Here is a 26661-nt window from a genome sequence, read left to right as displayed (position 1 = left end):
GCCATTTCTTTTTATGTTTTATGGTGGCTGACAAACTATGAAGTGACGCGCTACTGCCACCCACTGCTATGGTGTGTGTCTGTGGTGTCTTTGCTTTTGCCTCATAACGTTTTTGCTTGGGAATTAAAGTGGTCATACCCAACCACTTTAGAAAAAATAGACTGTAGAGGCCAAAAATGGAGGTTAGGGTGGGTGTGGTTGATGATTTTTCATTGCTTAGAGGAAAAAATATTTTTTTATATTTGCATATTTAAAAATTACATAGTTTTGCTTTAAAGGTACAGTGTGTAGGATTTAGTGGCATCTAGTGGTGAGGTTGTAGATTGCAACAATACCCCTCACCTCTCCCTCCCCTTCCCTTCCAAGCATGTAGGAGAATCTACAATGGCTGCAAAACTCACAAAAAACATGAAAGTCCCTCTCTAGAGCCAGTATTTGGTTTGTCCATTCTGGGCTACTGTAGAAACATGGTGGTGCAACATGGTGGACTCCATGGAAGAGGACACACTCCCTATGTAGATATAAAGGGCTCATTCTAAGGTAACGAAAACACAACAATTCTCATTTTCAGGTGATTATACACTAATTAAAACATACTAATGAACATTATATTCCATTTCTGCCAATATTTCTCACACACTGGTCCTTTAGCTCCCGATGTTCCACAAAGTTAGTTTGTGCTCAATTGGTTTGGAGAATCTGGTGTTCAGTGGCTTGGACACAAGAGAAACAAGAGGGATTACTAGCAAAATCAAAGCCCGTATAATCCCCTGTTTCTAATCAATGTCCTTTTCCTGCTTCAGCATATACGCTACAGGTTTTTGAGGGGTAGAGTTATAAGGTGCCCAAGTTTGTGCTTGTTGCCCGAAGTCAGATGACTGTTCAACTTGAGATGACTGTTCAACTTGAGCAGTAAAATATAACCTCTCGTAAGTAATAATTAATCTTTGGTGATTTATATTTGTGTTTGCTTTATCTGTGTGGTTTTTTTGTTTGTTTTTTGCTGAGTCGTGATTTTCAGTCTCATCTTTATTTCAAGTGTCCTTTTTGAGAGAGAGATGGACAGACAGAAGGTTAAACAGATGTCAGATGTTTTTAAGTGTCTCTTGAGTGTCTTTGTGCACAGGTATTTTTCAATTGGAAGGCCAATTCCAAAACTTGCAATGCAAGCAAGCATGTCCAAACCGAACAGAATATCAATAACCTACCTCTTAAAGAAGTAATGGCAACCTTTGCTCACTCTGAAGGTGACTTTGCTTTAGTAATGGATGTCACAAGGACCTATGTTGAAACTTGAATTGATTTGCAGTTATATTTTCTCCCTCTTGCACTTAAAACCGATGCATCAGTTATTGCTGTATATGCTGACGCCAAGGTCATTTTGAACGTAAGAATGATAGAGTCTGACATTAGCCCCATTGCCTCTGAATGGGCAGATGCTTTGCTTCGGAAAGTAGGTTGCCAAGTGTCTTCTTTGATAACCCATCGGGGCTGGCTGAGAGGAGTTGGCAGGCTTGTGGAGGGAAACTCCCTGTGCATTTACTCAATGTAGATAGACTCTGCTGCATTACCATTTAGAGTACAATGAACACACAACACCGTACAGCCATATTTCGCACACACACATGCTTGGAAGTGCAAACACAGACAAACAGAGCTCCTTGAATGTTCAACCTTAATGCAGCTATTTGTAGAACATATGTTTTGTTTTAGCAATGTCTCAGTTTATCACTGGTAAGTGTAAGTAACCTATCTCGAGTTTAGACAAACACTCAATGAATGAATGATTTACTAAAAATACTTGTAGCCTAAAGCCTGAACACTGTACGTAGCTGTTCTGAACCATTATGTGTGCTTGTATTGGACCTTTTCCACTTAAGTCACCCTCTCAAAGGCTCTGAAAAATAAAAATTCAAGCAATGAAAATAAAAAATAAAATTACCTGGGATTATGGCGAATTGTGTTTTTTCATTACCTTTTGTTCATTAAAGCCCGCTTGCTAATCCACAGTAGTTTTATTCCATCTGCCACTCCCAATAAAAGATGAGAGGATTATTACCTTTCATCACTTCCTTGACAAAATGCCCATATATTTTCACCTTTGTAGTTTCACAGTCAAGATGGTGGTCTGTTCATGATGAGTCATCCAACTCACTTGAACTATATAAAAGCAAAGAGTCTTTGGCATTTAAGGCATCCAGCCTTTCCATTAATCCTGATGTGTTCATTCAGGGTTGTCAGGTTTGTTCTTTTGCTGCCCATATATGACCAAGCTACAGTTCTTTTCATTTTCTTGTTTCATTCATAGACCAGCTCCTTCTCTTTCTGGGGATTTGAATCTGTTACATTATGGGCCACATATTTATAATGTTACCTCATGCATCTATTTTTACTTTCCTCAGTAGTCTTTTCTGTTCTTGTATTTCTCTTTTTTTCCAACCATTGCTTGGCCCATTGTAATCTTTTTTCATTCTTGTGGCTACTTTACCCACTCTTTAACTTATTTATTCTCACTCATAAACCATCTTCCTGCATCCTACTTCTCTTCCCTGTCCTCTTGTGATTGCTGACCTCCTTTGTCCTTTGTTTGCCACAGGTGGCAGTAGGTAGTATCAGTGAGTACATTGACAGAAACTGTGAGATAATGAGAGCTGAATGTTTGAGGGCAGGCCTGAGCCTCTATGAATCCTGTCTGTACTGCTGCAGCCTCTGTCATGCGCTGTATCCCTAAAGTCAAATTCTCACATGATAAGAACACTGGGAAGAACTGCAAGGCACATTCACCATCTAGTTTGAAACAAATCTGAATTTCTTTTAACCCAGGGTAACTATTTGCAGTCACAGTTGTGCTATGGTACTGTACATAGTCAGTGTTTAGTGTTCTTCTGATTTTGTGAAGGCAAATATGGCATGTTTGATGGTTACTTTATTTGAAAAGCATTGTGTTTATAAAAATATAATTGTCAACAACCGTGTATCACTGTGTTTATCATAATCTTCCCATATCTGTTGATACAGTATGATCTACTTTTGAATACAGACTAGGAACCTATGAAGGAATGTGATTCCTGAAAAAATACCATGAAAGTGCCTTCTAGGGTACCCCCACAGTAGAACAAACATGATAAAATGCCCTCTAAGGTGCCAGCACAAACCAAGCTGGCACAGGACGTCAATTAAACGTCATAAAAACGTTGGGCCCTAACGTTGAACAGACGTTGAGCTTTAGTTGAAAATGAAAATCAGGTTGATGTCAAAACCCAACGTTGGGTTGACGTCAAGCTCTACTGTTGGACAGACATTGAATTTTAGTTTAATATCCACAAAAACCCAACATTACCCGTTAAATTCTAACTTTAAAGACAGATGTTGAAATTTGGTTAGTATGGATTTTGTTGGCATGACATCAAACTTTTAAGAGAGCCACATTTTTGTTGTAAATGAAAAATAAACACACTGAGAACCATGGATGTCATATCAAGGTTGGATAGATGTCAAGATCCAATGTCAGACAGATCCAAAAGTAGAAAAATTCAACTTTAAAATCTCAGTGAAAGTGGAATTTTTGGTGGCCTTATTGGATAAATTACAAAGCCATGCAACATCAAAATAACCTTTTATTGGAGCTTTTTTTTTTTTTTTTTTTTTTTTTTTTAAAGAAGTAGATTCACAAAAGCCTGAACAAAGAATTCACATAATTTTCAAAATGAATGAAAAAATGAATTCACAAAATTAACAAAATTGTCAAGGAACTCCAATCCCAATTATGAAACACATTTAACTTCAAGAAAGTCTTAAGACTTAGGAATAGTTTTTTTTTTCTGCCACCTCTGCCAACTCTGTCTGAGGCATACTTCAAACAGAAGGCAACAGCAGCTGCAATGTTTGCCTCAGTTTCTTTTGTAGTCCTCTGGACACTCTCTGCAAGAAATATTTGAAAATGTAAATCTATAGGGAATATAGGATAAGATAGGCTACTAAGCAATAAAAACATTAAGTTGCAGACATTCTTAGGGGCCATGTACATATAACACATTCTTGCATGTAAAGTTAGAGGTTTCAACTTTGAATGCTGTTCACAAACAGTTAGCAGCTGGCTACATTCTGGCAGAAAAATGTGAATGCCAGAAGCTCTCTGTTTTAAAGACACAAAGGAATATAAAAGACATCCATCCAGCATGTTTCACTAGAAAATGAAAAACAGTGCACTGAAAATCTGCGGGTAGCGGCCAGGTTGTTCACTGTGCTATGTGGTTACTGGTTTTCACTAAACCACCAAAATAGACACTATCAACACTGAGGATATATGCTTTTCACCTGTGACAACAGTGAAGAGATGGAGCTTTGTGAAGGCAAGCTTGCCCTTCCCCCCCTTCATGTTAAAATTTGCCATGACCTCATTTGTCATCAACCTGTGAATACAAAAAGGAAAGGATTTAAATGTCCCAATAATTCACTTATATTATGAACAGTGCGTCGCTTGTGCTGCTGCTTGGATCCACACTGCTCAGCTCTCTGAACAGGGTGCTCACTGTCTCTGATCTACACCAGATAACGTCTATCCAGAAGTTACTCATACAACCCCATGTCTAAAAAACCCAAACTAACCCTTAAAGTCTAATTAATTAAAAAAAAAAAGGTAATAATAGTTTTATGACATAAGCTATGTACATTGTGATAAAGATCCCAAGCAGGATGTTTTGTTGTGGAAATGTCAATGAAGGTACTCTATCAGTTCCCAGAAGAAGGCTGCCAGTTGGCCCAGTGGCAACTGCTGAGTCCCCTATACAATGTCAATTCTACTCAATTCCCGTTCTATCGAATGACACTGAGATAAAAAAGAAAAAAAAAACAAAAACTTACTTTTCCATCACCCTCTTCACATTGACCTTCAAGTTGGCTCCTCGCACCTTGGACAAGCCATTTATCTGAAATTAGACAAACAATATTTCTATTTAACCAAAAAACAAACAAAAAAAGTTAAGTGTACAATCTGGGATGATTTGCGATGAATCCTTTCTAACATCTGCATCGGTAAAATCTGGTTTATTTATATATAATTATTAGTAGGGACCCCATGCCTTTATTATTTAGACATTTGATATTAATATTGATTTCTCAAGTGTGCTAGCATGCTACAGCTAAGCGATGTGCTGCCAAAACGTTCTGGATGGAACTCGTGCTGTATTGGTTCAAGCAGCATATGCATGAGACAGAGAACACTATGCTACAAAGGACTTGTGAAAAGGCCTGTTTGTGAAGTGTTTTTTAGAGGTTGAAAAGAAAAAGCATAAATAAGATGCTTACTAGTACTAGAGAAACAAATAGGTAAAGTAAAAATGGAACGTTTTTAGTTGAATTATTTTCTGTATGCTTATGAAATAAAATCTAACTCTCTGTACCATATTGCATAGCATCATTCTATTGCATCAAATTGAATCATATCACGTTGAATTGCATTGTGTTGAATCAAATTGTGACAAATTGCACTGCATTGCAATAGGGGTGACTCATATCATATAGTACTACCATATTGGTAGTTGCTTCATATGTATCTTTAATGTAGGAATTTTTGGCAATGCATGAAGATGCGTAATGCATCGGCCTCAGTGATGGAGATGCACATCCCTACTACAGGTATGATCTTACCAGTTTCTGCTTTTCCTCCAGGGAGTCAAGGGATTTGTCAGGGAGGTTTAGTGCCTCAACTGTTGAAGCCTGTGCAGGAATCTTTGAGTCTTTGCACCTTTCAGCAGCCCCAGGATGTTTCTTTATGGTGCGGATCTCCTCACGGATCTCCACGAGCATTTCCATGACTTTTCTATGAAAATTCTAAAATAAGAAATAAATTATTATCATAATTTGAAATATTATCAAGACATATCTTACCACTAACATAAGAACCCCCCACCAAAATTAGTATTTGTTTACCAGTCTGACATATTGACTTTATCCCAAACCCTTTGGCCCAACCCACAGGCAACTAAAAATCATGTACTATAATTCTAGGATCATTGCTAATTATGATTAGGGCTGCAGCTCATAAATGTCATCTATTAATCTATTATTTTTATTTATTTATTTTTCTCTTTTTTTTGAAATGGTATTGTTTCCTGGATGTCTATGGGATCATGTAGCTGCTATTTGATTCCATGGGCAGCCAATAACTGAGCTACTGTAAAGATTCTGTTTTTTGCTCTTTGACAAAACTTCAACCTGCACAACATAAATGTGGCTGAAAAAAAAGCACCTATTAATTTGTATGATCCTGAAACAGATATTTAGGTTATTCCACATTCATCTTTGGATAACAAATAAAAAAATACAAAAAAACCCATAAAGCTGTGTTAAAAGAAACTATTTCTTTCAATACAATTTTATCATGTCTAATGAAATTTTCAATTCATATCAAAGGGTATTCAATATAATATTAACAAAGCTATTCTCTTTGTCTGCTCCTGATTTAATTGGCAATAATCATTTGTTTCAAATCAAACAATCACAGCTAGAGGGTGTCCCTACATTAGTGTCAAGCACATCCTGTGTACACTCAAGGAGCTTGACCTCTGCTTCCTTGTCTTATAAGCCTCTGCACACAGCTCCTCAATGATATGACGGGATTATTCATAACACCTTAGTAATGGCAGAGGTGCAGTCAAGTTAGTATACTAACAGCTGAAGACCAAAATTGGAGAAAGGATTGAAATCTCACATTTATATCCATGCAAACACTACCAAAAATGATTGTACAAAAAGTAGTTTAGTGATATCACACCTCTTCACTTGTCATCCCAAATTTCCACGGACATCTTCTTCATCAAATTCAACCTCGTTGTCAACACTATCACCTAGTGGACAAATATTAAGAAAAAATTAATTCTGTTCCCAAAAAAAAAAAAAAGTACGGTTTTCAGTGATTATGCCCCGCTGGTGTGGTGGTCTGAGGTCATAGTTGATACTGGTGGTACTGGGGTGCATTATATTGAATGGTGTTCTTAATATTTTGCCGTGGCCACAAAAAGTTACTATGTGTCCACCAAATATTCCATGTAGGTGGCCCGCTGTGGCCACCAAGTTTTATCCCCATACTGCGAGCCTTCGCCAACACAACGATACTGGGAATCCACAAAGGAAGCTAGATGTCAGCGAGCATGTTCTAACCATTTAATCTTCACCTACTCCAACCTGCATTCAGCGTCTCTGTCCACAAAGCTGCATTTATCCTCATGTTTTTAATCACAGGTGAAGCAAAAATTTAATATTTCACAGTGAATGAGAAAAGACTAATTTGAACTCAAAATGCATTTTAGTGTTATTACTCCGGACTCATGAGTAACTACCCTTTTTTCGTGTTTTCGCTCCATTCTGTGCAATAAAAGTATAAGCACATATCCTGTTTGATAGGGTAGATAAGCCACTTAACGGTTAATTTCTTCAACTTCAAGAAGCATGCGATGTTTCTGAACTCGCTCAAAGTCTCTGACAAACACAACATTAATAAGTTTGGAATCACAAGGCACAGTAAAGAAGCTTTCCAGGTTTTTTGTGATAGGATGTCACATAACAAACTGCCATCATCACGTTTTTCTTTTACAAAGGCAAAGTTTTCATTGTGCAAGAGGAAGCATCCATTTCTCTTCTTTGCGGAAACAAAATGCCAACTTTTGTTAATCATCTTCTTTCTGTGGATTTCTGCCCTCTCATGTTCAAAATGTCTCTTTGTAACTTGACTGATGGGATTCTTGGCATTTCTCACTAATTTCTTCAGAATTTGCAGATAATTCTCAAAAGGAAATGCAGATTTGTCTTTGAGAGAGCACTGGAAATGTCTAGAGTCATCTGACTGACACCGAAAAACTGCTTGTGTAAATATGCTTACTTATATTTTACTTATATAGTAGCTAGCTAGCTAGATATGTACTTAGTCACCTCTAATCAAATGTTCGGTACAAATTGGAAATCTGTGTATTGGTATAGTAAAACCTTGAAAGGAAGTCAGAGTATTCTTCTCTCAAAATGTGTTTACAACCCTTTAGCTTAGATGAACTTGCAATTGTAGAGAGAGAGATTAGCAATTGGTTACCCTATGATTACAGAATACCAATATGAGGCAGAAAATTTAAGACAATACAAAGAGATCTGCAAAATGCAGCTAGAGGCAGCAAGGGAGATGGGAGAGATAAAGGTACGTTTGCATTAGCCATTAGCAATTAGATGGGATGCCCAGTAGAACTTAAACCTCTGCCTATGCCTGTTAGAAAGTTTAAAAATTTATCCTGTCATGAAACTGTTATGAAATCTGGAAGAGAACCTTTGAGTAACCCTGCTGACAGAAAAAACTCCTCAAAATATATGTAACATTGTCAGTGACAATTGTGTCACCCAAGTGATCATTCTCCAAACTGAAGGTTATCAAGACCCAGCTTAGAAACAGATGTGGAGAGGGAAGGCTCTCAGATCTTCTGCTATTGAGAGGGACATCCCAACTAACCATAACAAGGTCATTAACATTTACAAACTCATGGCCAAAAGAAGCCAGTGAACATAATTCATGCAGCAATTAGGTTTCCTCCAACATGTTTTTGGCAAACCCAAATGTAGTAAAGACACTTAATTCCTAGGAGACAAAGTTGACACAATCTCAGCCATTTTGGACATTTTGAATGGACAGTGTTATAATAGTTTTAATTATTTTAATTGGTTTAACTTCAAACAAAACAGCTTAAATAACTAGTGTTAAACTGCCTCATGTTACAGTGTATGGACTGATGGGATTGCTCATATTTTATGTTGTGTGTGTGCGTGCTGTGTTATGATGCTAACCTAAAGCTTTAAAAACAGTATTTCTGGGCAGGCATGTGCACAGCTGTGTCCTGCAGGCTGTGACATTGAGATACAGATCTTTTGTTGTGTCAAATTAATTAGCTGGGCAGCGTGCCTGCTTCACTCAGTTTGACCCTGGTTGTGTGTGTGTGCGCCCATTTGAGCAAAACCTTGTTTTAAAATGTTGTGGTGCTTATCTTTTGTGTTCCTTGTGTTCATTTGCACAACATTCTCCATTTAATCGCACAATTTCTTCCAAAGGTATATTTCTCATGGACAGCAGCTTTTATTGCTGTGCTGACATTCTGCCAATTAACAAATGTTCTCTTACAGGCTGTTGCAGATTGCTGACTACCAAACAGTGCAGCCTCTCTTATGAAGGGTCTCCATTTGGATTTAAAGATTTCTAACATCTTAATTTTTCATTTAATGAAAACACTGATATGTTGATTTTTGTTTTGCTTTAATTAAAACATTTGCAAAAAAAACAATAAAAAATACACCATTCTCATAATTTCCCAGAGTAAATTAACTTTTAGATTTCCAATCCAATTTAAAGTAATATCACTGCCAGAAAACAGGTGAATTAAATTTCTATAAAGGTTGTCTTGTAAATGCCAGGTCACTGTGATAAAAATGAGTTTGCTTAGGGCATTATTTTTATTCACAGCTCTGCTGATCTTTTCATATTTCCTCCTCTCCTGCTCTCAAGAGACTCTCAAGCCTGTTTACCACATCTCTCTTTTCCCTTCTCTCTTGCAGATCTCTTATGTGCCTGGGACTCACTTAAAGAAAAAAATGCAAAGAGAACAGATAGGTAAGAGAGACCAAATATGTTGAGAACCTTCTAGAAAGTTGCAGAGCATCAGATGGACCGTGCATTCAATTAATGTAGTTCATTCAATTCAGTGTGTAACTGAAAGTGTTTAAATATCTGCTGTTGTGCCACACATTGAGGTGGGAGGGTGGAATAAGGGTTATAATCACATTTGGTTGGTAATGGCTGTTTGGTCATGTAGCCAACAAAATCTGAAAGTTATGAGCTTTTCCTGCAACAGATGTTTCAGTAGATACATAAATGGCTCCAAATATATAGCGTAGATGGTCTGTGACTGCACAGCACCAACTGGATATGCACATAATCAGCAGATACCATTAAATAACTGACAACAAACTATTATTTTATCAAGCATTACAAACAACTTTTATCAGAAAAGCCAGAACAACAGACCAACTTCAACTTTCAACTGGTCTGCCATGCCCCATTCTTATCCAGTTAATCTTTTGTGTGGCTCATTTTGTGTGACCCTCCACTGACTTGTCTATAGTACTGAGCGATAATTATCGAGGCTATAGCAAAGGGCAATGAAAACAGTGACATGGATGAGGTGGAGGTTGTCTTTTATTTGCTGTGAAGACCCGTGTGCTCTCAATAAGGTTCTGGTAAGACCAATATTATTAGAAAAGCACAAAAATGGAAGCAACCCAGTGTCACTTGGCTTTAGAGGGGGCAAAGCCAATCATATCCAATTTCATCATTCTGGTTTGTGGATGCGTTTGGTCGTCTTGGGGGTGAGACAGATAGGAAGGTGAGTGTTTTCTGTGTGTGTGCTGCATGCCTGTCCCTGCTTGTGTTTACATGCTGAGCAATGCACCAAGTCCTCCAGGACCAACATTTAAATCTTTGGTCTGACCCATCCATCTGTCTCTTTCGCTGAACTGACTGAGTGTGGTGCTGGCTCATAATTCATATTAGATACTGTAATACACACACCAGTCACATTATACTAGCTTTATACCTGCTATGGCTATGATGTGGCAGCAAAACACTGCTAGGGATGCAAAAAGCACTGCGTGGGATGCCAAAAATAACTACTGTTTCTCATAAAATGTTCTTTATTTAACCATTTGATTCAGAACACATCTTATTAAACACACACAGTAGTTGCAAGGACAATTTTGGTCACACATATACACTGATTTGCTAAATTTGCTTTCCCAATGCTGATCAGTGACCTTCCCCACTAGAAACTGGTTAAACTTTTGGTGTTTTTTAAATTTGAACAAAACTAGAGTTAATTATACTCTGGACAGAGTCAAATCCCTTATATTTAACTCTAAGTTGACAAATAGTTGGCATCAAAACTGAGTAAGTGTCATTGTAGTAATATTAACTCTCAACTTTTTACTCTAAACTCTGAACCTGGCTGTGACACTTCAAGTGGAAATTCACCCCGCCCCCATCATCATACACACACTGACTAAAGCCAGATTGTCTGTCATGAAAACTGCAGACAGACACTCTCAAACTGTGCTTTTGACCTTGGTTTTAACTTAACATTGTTCGTTAAGCAAATGAGGTATTTTCTGTTAATGTTGTGTTTTGATATTGACATTTCTCTTCTGGTACTTGGTCTTTTTTCAATGGTAACTGTTACACTGTATGCCGCCACACTGTTACTAACTTAGGCACCCTAATCAATGATACCTTTGGAAACGTATTCATACATTTTAGTTTGCTAAAACTTTAAATTTGATGGCAAAGACCGTCGCTATGATAAAGTTTGAGAGACAGTTTTCCTATTGAACTGTTAACCAAGCTAAGTAAACTAACACTAATTTAGGCAGTGTTTTGGTTGTGGGCTCTTAGCATTAAGTTTGCATTAATGCTAGCTAACGTCAAACCATGCTGGATAACCAGCCCATCATAATCTGTATGGTGAACACAAACGATGAGCGAATGCTCCAGTGGTGGTAGATTCCTTGTGTTTATTTATTTATAAAGCATAGAAACAATCTACAGAAACGTGCAACTGAGCAGTTATTGCTGTATCTGCCTTGCTCGTTGACTTTAATTTGTCTGCAGTGTTGCCAACTATTTTCAGTGTGAAGTAGCTAAAGCCTGTAGGAAAACCCACTAGATGTTGCTAGATGATGTCACATGCTAATGACATCATGACATAATCACATACATACAAGATTTTTAAAAATTTAATGAAAATTAAGTTAAATTAAACTAAACTGACTGTAACTCGCTATTTCATTAACTATTTTTCTTGTCAAGCAGCACCTCAATGTGCACCTAAATCTACCTCTAATAATAATATTTATGTAGGCTGTTGTATCAACTCTGACTGAAGTATCATGAATAGAGACATAATCGTGCACTGGAATGAATTCACTATTGTTAACCCTGTCTATTTTGACAAAACAAAATCAAACTTAGATAGTAAAGTTAAATCATTTAGAATAAAAATAATGAGGATCAATGATTGGTCATTAGGTACACAACTTCACAGCTCATTCATGTCTCTGTCTGGCTGATAAGTCATTCACTGAACATGCCACTGCTCTGTCCCATCCACTGAACAGCAAATCCAGAGAGCCTCATTAGCTCTCATTCATTGAGAAATACTAGCAACTCCTTTCAAGGAGGGTAGTTAAGGTCTGTCCAAAAAGTTGCTGGATATGTCGCTAGCTGCTTTTTTGAAAAAAACTCACTAAATAGATCTGAAAAGTCACTAAATCTAGTGACAAAGTTGCTAAGTTGCTAACACTGCTTGTCTGGCTGCAAGGTGCAACTAAGACACTATGGTAATGCCATAGTAATGGAACGGAACTCTCACATAATCTAGCAAGATTTACCAAAATCAGCCAGGATTTTCCGTTTTCTGCCTTGATGGAACAGGGCCCTGGTAACGTAACATGTCTCTGGGAATTGCTCCACCAAACACAGTCACAAAGGCGTTGCCTGTGTGCAACTGCAGAGCTATAAAAAGACAGGGGTGAAGAATTTATCTCCACAGAATTGCAATGGTCTCTTGCTGAAGATTCAGGTACCTTCAAAGCTTGGTTATTGTTCACAGTGTTTGAGCTATAATGTTCTTTAAACTGTATAGTGCTGTGTATTTAATTTGGTGTTGATATATTGCCTGTTTTCTTTAGTTTATGTCTTTTTTGCATTGATCACATACAGTTTTGTAGTTAAGAGTTATGTTTTATTTAGTGTGACATCTTAAATTCTTAAGTGCCCTCTCTGATGTAAAAATAACTAAAACTTCATCTTTGTTCTCTTTAAAAACGACATTAATATCTTCTCCTGACATTTCTTGTGGTAAGATATTTATGTTTTAGAAGTTAAGTAATATTGGCTCACATTGACTATTTATTCATTTTAATTACATTTGGCAAGACAAATTGTGCAGAAAGCTAACCTCTTGTTAATTTACTAAAATGCATACAGAAAATGGCAAAGGTGGAATATGGAGGTCCAAAAATTCATAAAAATTCAATAAAGTGATGAAAACTTTGATTTCTTCCAGTTTCTTCACTGACGTTTGTATCTATATATATGTTAGACTCAAAAGATTAATGACTCAAAAGGGTCAATTTACAAGTCTAAATGATATATGGTAGCTTAATGTAATTTGTTTTTGATCTCTCTCAGCAACAGACAAATTTACGCAGACATATTTGATGAGCTCACAAAGTCAGGGGTCCAAAACCTAAGGTTGGATACCACCAGTAACAGGTAAGGTTATTAAATAAATATTTGGAAGAATTGACTCAGTTTTGGTCTAATGTGCATGAATCAATATCTCTGCTAATGTACAACTGATAGTTTTGTTTTAAATAAGTAATCGCACCAGTTTGATGAATTTTCCATTTTCTATGATTTATTTAATGTGGTCTCAAAAAGTGTAATGAACTTAATTTTTTTTTTAAAATATCCTTAGATATGATTTGATCTGTCATGTTGTCATGATTTTTTTAACTTTTTTTTATTTTTTATTTTTTTACATTTTTTCCACTAATCAGTATATAGAATATTTCTTATATTCCTCTGTGGACCGAGTTTTAGATCTTGAGATTAGTTTGGTAGCAGTTGAATCACAGTCATCAGTATTGTCAGACCTATTAGCGTCATCAGCTTCATTGCCAGTCCCCCCAGCAACACCAGTCTCTTTGCAAGACACCTCAGCATCACCATCCTCTTCCATTTTATCAGATTCAACTATTATCTTCTCATCCACAACGAACAGGAAGAGGGGCCTGAAAAAGCTGGATTGCGATGAAGCAAGACAAGTAAACCTTGAAACATCTACGAATGTATTAGATTTTAAGATTATTAGTATTAGATTAGCAGCACTTAAACTATTATCATGCAACTCATACCAGTTTATTGTAATGAGTGTTACGGGTCCAGGTAACAACTCGTTACATTGTTACATTTTACTGTGGTGTAGACTAGGGTGTCATCAGCTCCTTTGAGGGATTCCCCTCTGGGCAACACTTCCGGACTGCTCAGCTGTGTTGGCGCCCCAGTCTTCCCCATCCTTGGCTGGGCCTTCCTCTTTTCGTCATAGGGATCACCCACCAATCACCAGCCTGCCTGGTCCGTCACACAAGGTGATAAAAGCTGATTGGGGCAAAACTCAGGGCGGCTGTGATTTAACCTGAGCAGTCTGCCTCTGTGTCTCTCTGTTGTAATGTTACCTTGTGTGATAGTTTGCTCTGAAGTTAACTGTGGTCCTTTGGTGTTTGAAATCCTGTTAACTCGATTGAGACACTAGTTCTGTGTGTGTTCGGGACCTGGGCACTAGGCTTCTTTGTTCTCAGTTAAGATTAGTGCAGCCCGGTAAGATTTTATTTAGTTTCTTTCAGCTGTTTTCAGCTGTAGTGAGTCAGTGGGGATCTGTTGGGTTAGGAAGCGCATTTTTGTTTTGCTTGTTTTATGATTTGGTGCCACCCGCAGCCCTTTCACTTTGTTCCTTGCCTCTCTTGACTCCTACTTCTGTTGGTTACTCTCTTTTGGCTTTTGAGCAGAAAGCTTGTACTGCTGTAACTTTTGTTATTGTCAGCTCGCCAAACAATAAATGGCAGTGCTTGCCTGACTACACCGGCAGTGTGTTGCTTCCCTTATTCCTAGACATCAGCACGGTTGTAACATAATAGGGGCTCGTCCAGGAGCCAAACTATTCCCATGAACCAAAAATCATAAGCCAAGCTGTATGGTGGCCGATTGTTTTGCTTGGGTGTGCGAATGGCACCATTTAATTTGGGTCAGTTCCTCCAAAATCCTACCCTTGAGTAAATTGATACTTGTCAGAAGGATGATTTGTTAGTGATTGCTGGCCCTTCAGTATCCCGATATCAAAACAGCTGGTTAAAAGAGAGCTTAAGACTCAGGTTGTTAGTAAACTAGTTGAGTTGATTTAGTCAAACTACACTAAATATGACAAAACTTTCTGTCAAAACTGAATATTTAATTTGCTTAAGTATGGAGCTAATAGTTTTAAAAAAAGTTTTTGCAGAGGGTTGATACTGTTCTGAGGTCCAATCTAAAGGGTGAAGAAATCCTCAAAGAGTATGAGAAAACTAAAATGCTGTCAGATACAACATGTAGACAGATGGTCAACATTTTGGTTGCAGAAAAGACGGTAAGACGGTAGGGGTAAGAAATCATTTAAAATGACCAGGGAAAACACACACGGATTGGACACAAATGCAATAAATATTTTGCTTTAAAAGGAGGAAAAGGATTGCACCCATAAGTGTGTGGACCAGTTATGCCCTGGGAATTGTGACCCTTTTCCCATTTCTCCAAGATCCATACTTGTGTCTATGTCATTAGACCATATTTCTGGTTAATATTTGTAATGTTTTTGGTGTGTGTGTGTGTGTGTATGGGTGTGCATACATTGTGAGCAGGAACATTACTATGATCCCAAGGCAAATACTTGCTATCTTGCTTGGAAACTCATGACAGTCCCATGCAACACCTGTGATTGCTTCTGTGGGCATTCCAGGCCTAATTTCCAGGACAGCCCAACAACCCAACGAGAATCTCTGTTAATTGGTGAACAGCTCTTCAGTGAGAAGTGCAGGGAGGCTCTCTCTATAATTAGACACTCTACAGATAAATGCATGGTTAAAGAGAAGAGGAGAGCCACCATTGAGTACAGACAGAAGCTGGTTCATGACCAGGATGCAACATCTTCAGTCTTGAATGTCTTCCCTCGTTTCCTTGACATGCCTGGATTGATAATGATATGTATAGATTATTTCATAACATTTTAAATATTTGAAAACTGAATCCTTCTCTGTTTAAAGATTGACAAGGATTTTTACATGATGTTTGGGGGTGAAGTATCTGGAAGGTTTCTTGCAACGTGACCTTCATATTTCAAGTACAAAGTAATCGCAGAATGCTAGAGCCTTCCCTCAAATCTTAATGTTGAGGAGCTGCAGGGATCTTTTGACCCTGAGGCTGAGAATGACTGTGGTAAATATGGAAGGTTTTTCTGTATCCAAAATATACTCAGTTGCCTGTTTTAATAAGTCACATGTGCAACAGTGAACTAAAGCTAAATTAGCAGCCCTGAAATAAATGAATTCATTTCTATGGTCATTTGAATATTGACTGCAGCTTCAAGATTACCAAGAAGTTGAATTTCCAACTGTTTAAAACAGTTTCAACAGAAACTACTCAAAAGAAGGAGTTTTTGCAGGGCTGTTGTTTTTAGACAAATGGCAGCTGTAGTAAGCAAGAAGTTTCCAGTTTTTTGTTCTGTCTTAAATACCATATTTGTCTCGAAGGCTGGGATAGTGATATGTCAGCGCTCCTGTTGCTGCTGCATCTCCCGCTCCCTACTTCAAGAGGTCATAAAAAACAGCCAAAAGTAGCTCAGCACAGGCAGCCAACCATCTTGTAAGATTTGTTAAGGTATGTAACATCAGCTTTTTGTACTACCAAAATCATGATTTATGTGTGCTGCAGTTGTATGTAAGAAATATGAGCTGCAGACTCACACAGGTTTTAAATGTGGAGAGCAATGATGTCCTTCATCTTTTTGTATGTACCATGGCTTCAGAAAGCACCTTAACACTGTACAGAGGCATTACCATGATAGGTCGATACTAACCAGGAAGTGGCCACACAAAGACATTCTGAGGTGAAATTTTCAGGTGATCAGCCAACAACTTCTGCATCCATGTTGCAGGTTCCCCTTGTTACCACACAGAACTCAATTAATAGAACGTGCGGATCAGTTGTTTCACACTTACCAGTGTCTGGTCTTTCTGAAAACACTGTCAACACAACAAAACAATTTGTTCAGTGGAGAAAATTGTCAAGACGTTCAAAGTCAAGCATGAGAAGCAATTCTCCAAATGTTTTCTCCTAAAACTAAGGAGTCAGACATTTATAAGAAAATAGAGCACAGTTTAAAACAATTAGATAATCCTTCTTCAAAATTAAACACGGAGATGAAGAGACAAAAATATTATGAAAAATGGGAAATAGTTGAGCCTAAAGAATTTTTCCTTGGTGTGAGAGTGGATACATGTAGAGATAGAACTTAAGGTGTCTATAGTCAGATTCCTGTAACAGACAAGTAAATGTATGAGGGGAGAACGGGATAAACCGAGCCAGTGGGTCAAATGAGCCACCCCGTTTATCTAGGTAACCATAAACAAAAGTAATCATGTGACCACAAATTAAGAAAGTATAGTTCACATTACTCAATCCATCTTGGACTCAAGTACATGGAGAGAGTGGTCAGCAAACCAGAGCAAAAAAAGATTTTTGTCATGCCAAGTGAATTCATCATGTTACTGAAGTTATCATCATGTTACTAAAGTTATCTAGATCAAAATAGATAAGTTTTAGACAATATTACATGTTAATTTAAGTCAGTGTAAGCTACAAAACAAGGTCATAAACGTAGCGTAATTGTGGATCTGAGCCACTGTGTGAGACAGTTTTGTCAAAACGGAGGTTGTGGGGTAAAACGTACCAGTGATGTTGGGGCAAGTTGAGTCAATGGCTCAATTTACCCCCCAAAATTATTTTCTGATGTTCTAGAGACTAGAGACACTGTTCATGTTAATGTTTGATCACTGTTACAAGTGTTACAATGTTGATAAATAAATACTTAATTGTTGACTAATGTTAAGTTTAAGCCACACACAAACGTGCTGTACATAGAGATGGGTTACAAATTAAAGGAAAAGCCAACATAAAGTGTCTTAGTAAGGTGTTGGGCCACCACGTGCCACCAGAACAGGTTCAATACGTCTTGGCATTGATTCTACAACTCTCTGGAACTCTTCTGGAGGGATGAACACCATTCTTCAAAAAGATATTCCCTCCTTTGGTGTTTTGATGATGGTGGTGGAGAGCATTGTCTAACACCTCAGTCCAAAATCTCCCATCCTTTACGAAAAAAAGCACATGTGAAATTCTTTCACATGTGAACTGAGACATTTCACATGTGATGTTGTGATTTCACATGTGAACTCAAAATTCATATTTGGAAATCCCATGTGTATCTTAAAATTCACATGTGAAAAAAGACAACATGTTTTCAGCTTTACATGTGATTGCAAACTTTACATGTGAAAAAGATAATGTCACATGTGAAGTAAACCATTTCACATGATGTTGTGGTTTCACATGTGAACCTAAGTCTCACATTTGGAAATCAAATGTGTGTCTTAAATTCACATGTGAAAAAAAAAGTTTTTAGTTTTATGTGTGAATGCAAACTTAACGTGAAAGGGATAAAGTCACGTGTGAAATGAAACATTCACATGTTGTGATTTCACGTGATAAAAAGACATGTTTTGAATGCAAACTTTTATATGTGAAAATCAACATTTCCTATGTGAACTGACATATGTCACAGATTGATTTCACATGTAAACTCAAGAGCTTTTCCTTCCATATAAACTGAGACATTTCACATGTGACGTGATTTAGCACGTTATAAAAGCCATGTTTCAAGTTTCAAGAGGAATTTTGATTTTTGGATCCTTGGACGTTTTGCTACTGCCACCTAAGTGTATTGAGTGTATTAATAAAAGTATTGAACCATGGAGCTCCTGCTTCCCGCCCCCATGCTGCCTTCGGGACCTCATGGAAATATTACAGTTATCAAGTGTAATACATAAATGATCGTAAAGGTGAACAACAACAATCTCAAAAACGATCTCAAAAACGCATATATTACTATAATATGTAAGATGTCATATTTATAGGCTGTAAATAACGTATCCCATGTCTGTTTCTGATGTTCACTAAGGAGCAATAGGGTAAGTTTATTTTTGTAATACCGTTTATATACTCCGTAGTTATTATTTGATCAATTACGTCTGACCTATTTTTTCATTTCATTAATTCATTTCATTTAATCCGTATTAAGTTGTGATCGGGCTGGTGGAGCACGGCTCCGCCGGTAAGCCAACAAGGGGAGGATGGCGAAAATACCCAGCAACAGTAAATTACTGGCAGTGAGTGGTGAGTAACTGTTGAGTTAAAACTAGCTTAACGCCAATGTTACTTTGACACCATACAGCTAGCTAGTTAGATGCTAATAGTTGTGACACTAAGTCGTATGCTTTATAAGTACATAAATTAGTTCTTTTTTTATTTTATTTATTTTTATTTAGCATGGTGTTTATCACACATGGTTTTATTACAGAAGACTCTGCTCACAGAGGAGGTGGCTGGGGCAGAGAGCTCCTCCAAAACATGTGGAGGAGGCTCCCAAAAAGGTTATCTCTATTGGTATTTATTGTGTAGTTTGTGTAGTTCCTGTTGTAGGGTTACTGGTGCTGTGTACAGATACAGACCTGCGAAACAGCGCTGAGCTGCTGTGATGTATAGTGATAAACAACGTAGCTCATCCTTAGTGCTTTTAACTTCAGTTGCTAAAAGTTTGTTTTTGGCCTCAGTGTCTCTAAACAACCCCTTGTGCATAAAGTGCAGAAAACATCAAAATCTAGTTTCAGAACAACAGACTTAAAATGTTAATTAAGTACTCTCCATCCAGTAGATAGAAGTACTGTGCCAGAGTGCAGTGACATTATGCATGAACATCCACTGTGTTTAGCTATATTATTTTTAATTTATTATTATATTAAATCACACAAGGCTGCTACAAAATAATCACACATACATTTACACACATTAAACTGGTCGGTTAACTCGTATTACCTGTAACCCATTAACAGGGTGCAAAATTTACCAATATACCAATATTTTTTGTCCACCAGCCAAATGGTTAGTCAATGTTCAAATTTTACCAGCCACTCAATAGATTATCATTGTTTTTTTGGCTGGTGAGTGAAGCAAATCTACCAGCCACTTGCATATTTTACCAGCATTTGGCTGGTGGTTGGCGCTAATTTTGTGCCCTGCCTGTTAACCTGTATTACTGGGGCTCATCAATCCTGCATGCCATTATTTCCTGTCCAGCAGTGGTGTTACATGTTATAGTTTTTAAATGCCTGATGGCAAACGTGGTCATTTACGACATGAGATACAGTTGAATTATGATTGAAATAGGGTCGAATTTATAAAAGTCATATAAATTGTTTTAACAAAGTATTTTTGTTTTCTTTTTTTTCTATTGTCATTGTACTAAACTAAGACTCACAGTGTCTGCCTATGGCTGCAGATTTGTGGTGGTGTGTGTCCATCCTAACAATAATATAATCTCACTGAGAACCTTTTTGTCCATTTGTTGAGAGTTCAGCCTTTTCAGAGCTATGATATAAGCAATGTTACTTGCTGAAAGGACAATGATTCATCAGCACACAATATCTATATTCCATTTCCATGTAATGGTGCACAATTTTAAAGCTTTTTCTGATTATTTGTTATTTCATGTAAGTAATCTTTGTTCATTGTATTTCCAAATTTTGATTTTTTTTTCTCCAATCTGGCACGTCTCAGGTAGGTGTTGAAATTGAAATAGTCCTTGTATTTTTTACAAAACCTCTGCATCATCATTATCCTGAAACCATTTACAGTGCTTTCCTCTTGTGATATGAAACTTATTTTCTTTCTTACAATATTTGTCTTTCTGTTTTGACAGCTCAAGTGCAAGGGTGCTTTCCGGGCACTGCAGAGGCAGACATAAAGGCCTGCATGGCTCAGAGGCTTAAAGACCTGAGGGTTAAAAGCCGGAATCAGGGGTAAACTTAATTCACCAATAGTTACCTTGCTACAGATGCTTTAATCACAGTGACATCAGTGGTACCACTTGTCATTGATTTTTTTCATTCCAAAATAATGTGAGATGCTAGGGTTTTCTGTAGATCAACATGAGGTATTACCTAACATACAGTGGGGGTTGATTAAATACTGAACTCATCAGAGGAAACACTCTGGAAGCATTCTGTATTTATACTGTGTACTGTGTCCTGCTCAGATGCACATGAACCATTTTTACCGGCAGAATGCGTTTATATTATTTATTCATTGTTTATTGATATCCTGATAGTGAATTAATTATTTAATAACACGGAATATGATCAGGGTGTCTTTTGAACACTAGAAATGGTTTATTGGGCTAAATGTTTCAGGGAAAAATGAAATTATGTAACTCATATCAAACCCAACACTCAAGAATTTTCAGCCTCACATGTGACTGAATGGAAATGACAACAAATTATGTCAAATATAAATGTGTTTAAACTGTTTCTTGCTGATAGACAGACTCTCCTTGACTTTAATTTTATCTATAATAGTTAATGGGGGAAATAACAGATCATTCGACTAAACTTTTGAACCAGATGCTGGAGCAACCTCCTCTACTGCCGTCCAGTGTGACTGACTCTTCAGCTGACATTAATAATATTATAATAAAATATGATAAGAACATAATCTTGGGAGATGTGATACATTTTATTGTTGGCCGTTTTATTAAAGTTCTTGTAAAGTTAATTCATAGATTTGTTTCTAAATACGTTATAAATGTTTGAAAATAATTGCTAAAACCTTTGAGAAGACTGAGAACTATGTAGTACTGAATTGTGGAGATACAGCATTAAACTGTTTTTCACCATTTCTGTGTTCCTGGTTTGTTGGGCGTGGCTACAACGGCTATACCGTGACGTAGTGGCGTGACCGGCATGACCCCTCCCCCCCATATAAGAACAAGAGCGCCCTTGCATCAGTGGTTGTCCCGCTCAATTGCCAGTTATTATTACTATTTCTACTACTACAGCGTACAGTTTGCTAGCTAGCTAGTTATGCCTGCACCCCGAAAATGCATCTTCCCTGGATGCCACAATTTAAACAACAGCTCATGTCGTTATTTAAATTTCCAAAGAATGAGGAGATGAAAAAAAGGTGGATTGACTTTGTGAAGAGCCACGTTGCTGGAGAGCTGAGGATCACCAACAACATCCACCTCTGCAGTGACCATTTTACACTGGACAGTTTTGCAAACTTTCATCAGAGACAACTGGGCTTCACGGATAAACCGCTGTTACTGGTGAATGGGGCCAAGCCTACTGTTTCCCTCCCTGGGCTTCACCCTCCTGTTCAGCCGTCATCAGGTGCCATGGTCAGCAGTCACATTATATGCCCACCAATGAGTGTAAGTTGGCTTGTGTGCTTATTTTACAATTATAGTCCACAGTAACTATTCAATTTTGAAGGTGAGCCTGATTTTACATCGTGTAAACTACCATCATTTTCATAGTGCATGTTATGAAAATACACTGCTTATCTACAGAAAAGCTAACGTTAATTAGCATCCATAACGCAGACTTCCCTCCCCGGGCTTTATCCTCCCACCGCCAAAATCTATGTTACTGCTATAGTGGACAGTACTGTTATGTGCCAACAAATTAGTGAACTGTCATGTGTACTTATGTTGTAATTATAGTTCACAGTAACTATTATATTTTGAAGGAGGTGAGCCCCCTAACGTGATTTTACATCATGTCAACTAAAATCATTTTCATAGTGTATGCAATGAAAATACACTGCTTATACACAAAATAGCCAGGGTTAGTGAGTATCCATAACGTGGACTTCCTTCCCCCGGCTTCATCCTCCCACCGCCAAAATCTACTGCCATAGTAACGCAGTAACGTTATGTGCCAACAAATGAGTGTATGTTGACTTATATGCTTATTTTATGATTATTGTCCAAAGTAGAGGACTGCATTGGGATTGGGGATGCAAATCTTGCGGGAGCGGGCGGTTTTAACTGTGCTGCAGGTTGGAGCAGGTGGTGAAAGAATAAACTGCGGGTCAGGAGGTTTAGCCAGCGCTTCAAGCCACTCATAGAGCCGGGCTGAGTGCTCAGTCAGCGCTTCACACACAGTCAGCGTTATCCCTGATACTGCTACCTGCTGCCGCTCCTCCACACACACACACACACACACACACACACACATACATATAACGCACACACTAATATTCCGTATTTACGTGCGTGTTGTCTCACTGAGGTATTTTTCTCATGTAAATTGAGACAGAGAGTGTTATTTGGCCCTAAAATGACAGTACATTTTGGCATTATATCTGATTTTATTTGTGATTGTATATATAGGTATACATACTATTATTTTTGTTGTTGTAACCATTGTCATTTTTAGTTATTTATAACAAATGTGGTTATTACTATTATTACTATTAACATATGTATATAGTGGGATTGATTCAACTTGCCCAGAGTGGGTTCAAAATTTGAGTTGTCATGTAATTTAATGCACATATGCAGCATACATGTTTCAGTCATGTCTAAACTAAAGCTTCTCCTCACCCTTTATATTATCCCCCTCAGTATGTTTGACTCCTTAGACAAGTACTTTCAGCTGTTATCTGTTTTCACAAAGCAGTCCCCTCCAACCACAAGAGAGCATGCCAGTGTGACGACATGCGGAAAGTCACGAGAGAAGTTGATTGTCAGACGGACCGCTTTTAGGGGAAAAGGACTGTGGCCACACAACTGTCCAAAAGAACATTAAGCAACAGAAAGACTACAGGTATGTTGAGATGTCATGTTCTTAGTTTTTCTTTGTGAATGTCTATGATTTTAACAGACAGATTCCAGGTGTGTGTATATATATATATATAGTCCAGTTGCGAGGGTTGATTGACAAGGCAACATTTATATGATGGAAATGCTGGATTAATGAAAAAAAGCATTTCTTGTTGAATGATATTGTCATATGTTCACATGGAATATGGCACAGAGATTTTCTTACTGGTAATTTTTTTTTAATTTTCAGGTTGCATTCAATTTAAGTGTTATCTGATGAAATCCTAAATTGTGGATATACTGGCGCTACCTCAGTTCAGAACAAGGAGTCCATTGTTCAGTATGCTAGGACATGTATTTCTGTTTGTATGGGAAAATATAATATACAAGTAAGGTTTCGTAGGAAATTTTTTCCTTTCTACTGTTGTAGTTCCATCATACTCCACGCAGTACTGAGGTTGCAGCCTATGTTGGAACAACTAAGGGAAGGCCTGCAGCTGTATGACCTTCTTTTGCTAATCAGGCAGTACTAAGATATCTGCCGACCCGTTTGTTCCAGGGGAAGATGTAAAAGTGAGCAGAACAATATTGACTATTCATTATTATGAACAAGAAACATTTGCTATGAAATTTCATGATTAAAGGGTAATATAATTTACATCTTGATTTTATCGTCATAGGTAAATGCAGAGTTTATCATGGCATCCATTCTTCCTCAACTGAGTGACAAAGGAACTACAAGGCATCAGATTGAGCTGAAGATGATTAACTTTATTCAGGACTTCCTTTATGAAGCTGAAGGTATATAGTTTTGATTTCCTGCAAATAAAAAATTCAAAAGCTGTCAAATTTGAGTGTTTTCGTGACAAAAGATTGAAGTTTATGACTGCTTATAGTCTTTTAAAAAAGCCAGCTGCCACCTGTGTACCCCTAAATTGTACTTAAGTACAGTTCTTGAGTAAATGTACTTAGTCACTTTCCACCACTGCATATAGATGATACATACAAATGATTCATTTTTTCCTAAACCTGTAGTTCTTATTGAAAACTTTTACAAAGGCAAATCTATATCTCCATTATATGTAGAAAGACTTATTGATAATAATAATATAACAAAGAATGGCATAACCATTTTACTTGGCTGAAATAGTCAATTAGCTCCAAACCTCATGAAATCGCACAAACATTTGATTTAATTTGTTTTGGATCAGCTTTTGTGGCTGAGAGCGCCTCTGTCTAATCCACGCCTTGAAAGAACTGCATTGCAGTAAGGGAAAATTAAATTTAAACTGTCACTTAACACTTGTTTTTTTAATCTATTTGCTTTATAGCTGAAGATCAGAGGAATGGAGATGACAAAGATGGCCCACATTCCATCACACCTGCAAGGTTTCTGCAGTGGATCACAGGCAAAGGTCGCATCCCACTTCTTCCCTCAGAGAACAAGGATTTTGCTGTTATGATCAAGTTTAACCATGACTGCAGTGCGGACTTCGGGCATCACAGTGTCTGTTACCCTGTTGTGTCAGCATGTGCCAAGACTATTGTGCTACCTGTAAAACATACGAGGTCCTATGACCAGTTCAAAAAGGTTCAAACAGAGGCTTTTCATCTAGGCCAAGAATTTAACAATGTGTAAACAATTACCATTAGCTGCCTCTGTGTTTCAAGGTTACACTACTACATAATGTTTACTTGATAAATGTATAGCACCAACTGATACTGTTTTACTACTCTATGTTCTGGTTAAAGAAACGCATTTCTTAGTATTGCTGTGTTCAAAGATCTTGCCATATTTGGAAAGAGGAATTAATAAGTAAACATAAAAACACTGTAATGGCAGTACTGTTGAACATTTATAAAAGACAATCAAATATTAATGATTTGAAGCAAATCTTGCAACAAGATTTTAATATGAATACAATTAGCTGTTATCTCTTTAATTTATTTGATAATGGTGATTGGAAACCACTTTGAAACATGTTTTTATAAATGACAAAATAATACTAAAAAATTAACATTATTTAGTATAACAAATTTTAATTACTAGTGTAATATACAGTTAAAAAATAGTTTTTTCATGGTATAAGTTTTGAGGGTTTTCTCTATAGTGTTGTAAAGCTGTTTTAAGAACAATGCTTGTGTCTTAAATCTTTCAAATGAAATGATGTGAGCATTGTTATTCTATTCTTATTGACTGTTATGACAGTCTTTTAATTAAAACTTTTTTAAAAATTAAATTAAAACTTAATTAGTACCTCTGCCAGGTCTGGAGCATCAATAGAATTCTGGAGGAGTCCCATTGTCCACAGTTGTTGTGGAGACAGATTTTGCTCGGTTCTCAGAGGGTGATTATCCCAACCCACCCTGAAGACATCAAGATTTCTCTGCAGACATGGAAGAAATACATGCTGGGCACAGAACAGGTGGATGCTATCAGAAGGATCTAGAACACCTTCAGCCTCAAGGTTGTGAAGAATCTCGTAGTGCACGTTTGAAACAGTCATATAAACATCTTGCCACAAACGCTTGATTCTGTGAAAAGAGACATCAAATTACTTTGTACAGGATATTTTAACTTTCACAAAGTATGACTCTGTGGAAGGCAACATCTGACATGATTAATTCTACTGGATATTATTAAAAAAAAAATGTATACCTTTGTGCACACTCTTGCCTGACAGAAAACTTCGTCTTCCACAGCACCAAATGGTGAACATGCATTGTGCTATGTCAACATTTTCACTCTTTGGTCACCTCTTACTCTTAAGACAATGTATCAGACATATAAAGAAATAAAAAAACAAATTTTTATAAAGTTGGACATTTAAGGTTTCCAAATGTAAAAAAAAGATATAGGATACATCTTTATTTTCTGAGAATTCCAGATACATAGCCTTTTGACAAAATTAATACCAAATAGTATCAGCCAAATCATTCTAATAACTGTTTACCAGGGTAGATAAAAGATGGAGTGAATAAGTATTGTATAATATACATTTAACCATCAACCAGGCTTTAGACAGATAAATAGTGATTTGATTCACTTCGA

At 37.2% G+C, this 26661-nt stretch overlaps 2 long non-coding RNA genes across 5 annotated transcripts; both read left to right on the top strand.

The window, feature by feature from the left end:
- Nucleotides 1-9382: 9382 nt before the first annotated feature.
- Nucleotides 9383-16911, top strand: LOC121900218. 2 transcript variants are annotated; one of them, XR_006096931.1, is made up of 3 exons: nucleotides 9383-9640; nucleotides 13271-13354; nucleotides 13832-16911. It is a non-coding gene; the product is annotated as an uncharacterized LOC121900218 (long non-coding RNA). The 2 variants fall into 2 exon arrangements; XR_006096932.1 differs by lacking the exon at nucleotides 9383-9640 and adding an exon at nucleotides 12572-12659.
- A 4418-nt stretch (nucleotides 16912-21329) lies between these two features.
- Nucleotides 21330-25874, top strand: LOC121900223. Of its 3 annotated transcripts, none has more exons than XR_006096938.1 (5): nucleotides 21330-22181; nucleotides 23467-23613; nucleotides 24040-24182; nucleotides 24290-24410; nucleotides 24941-25874. It is a non-coding gene; the product is annotated as an uncharacterized LOC121900223 (long non-coding RNA). The 3 variants fall into 3 exon arrangements; XR_006096935.1 differs by having other exon boundaries at nucleotides 21330-22214; XR_006096934.1 differs by having other exon boundaries at nucleotides 21330-23613.
- The last annotated feature ends 787 nt before the right edge of the window (nucleotides 25875-26661 follow it).

This window comes from Thunnus maccoyii, chromosome 1, assembly GCF_910596095.1.
Source record: "Thunnus maccoyii chromosome 1, fThuMac1.1, whole genome shotgun sequence".
NCBI classification, from domain to species: Eukaryota; Metazoa; Chordata; class Actinopteri; order Scombriformes; family Scombridae; genus Thunnus; species Thunnus maccoyii.
This window is presented reverse-complemented; position numbering and strand designations above follow the sequence as displayed.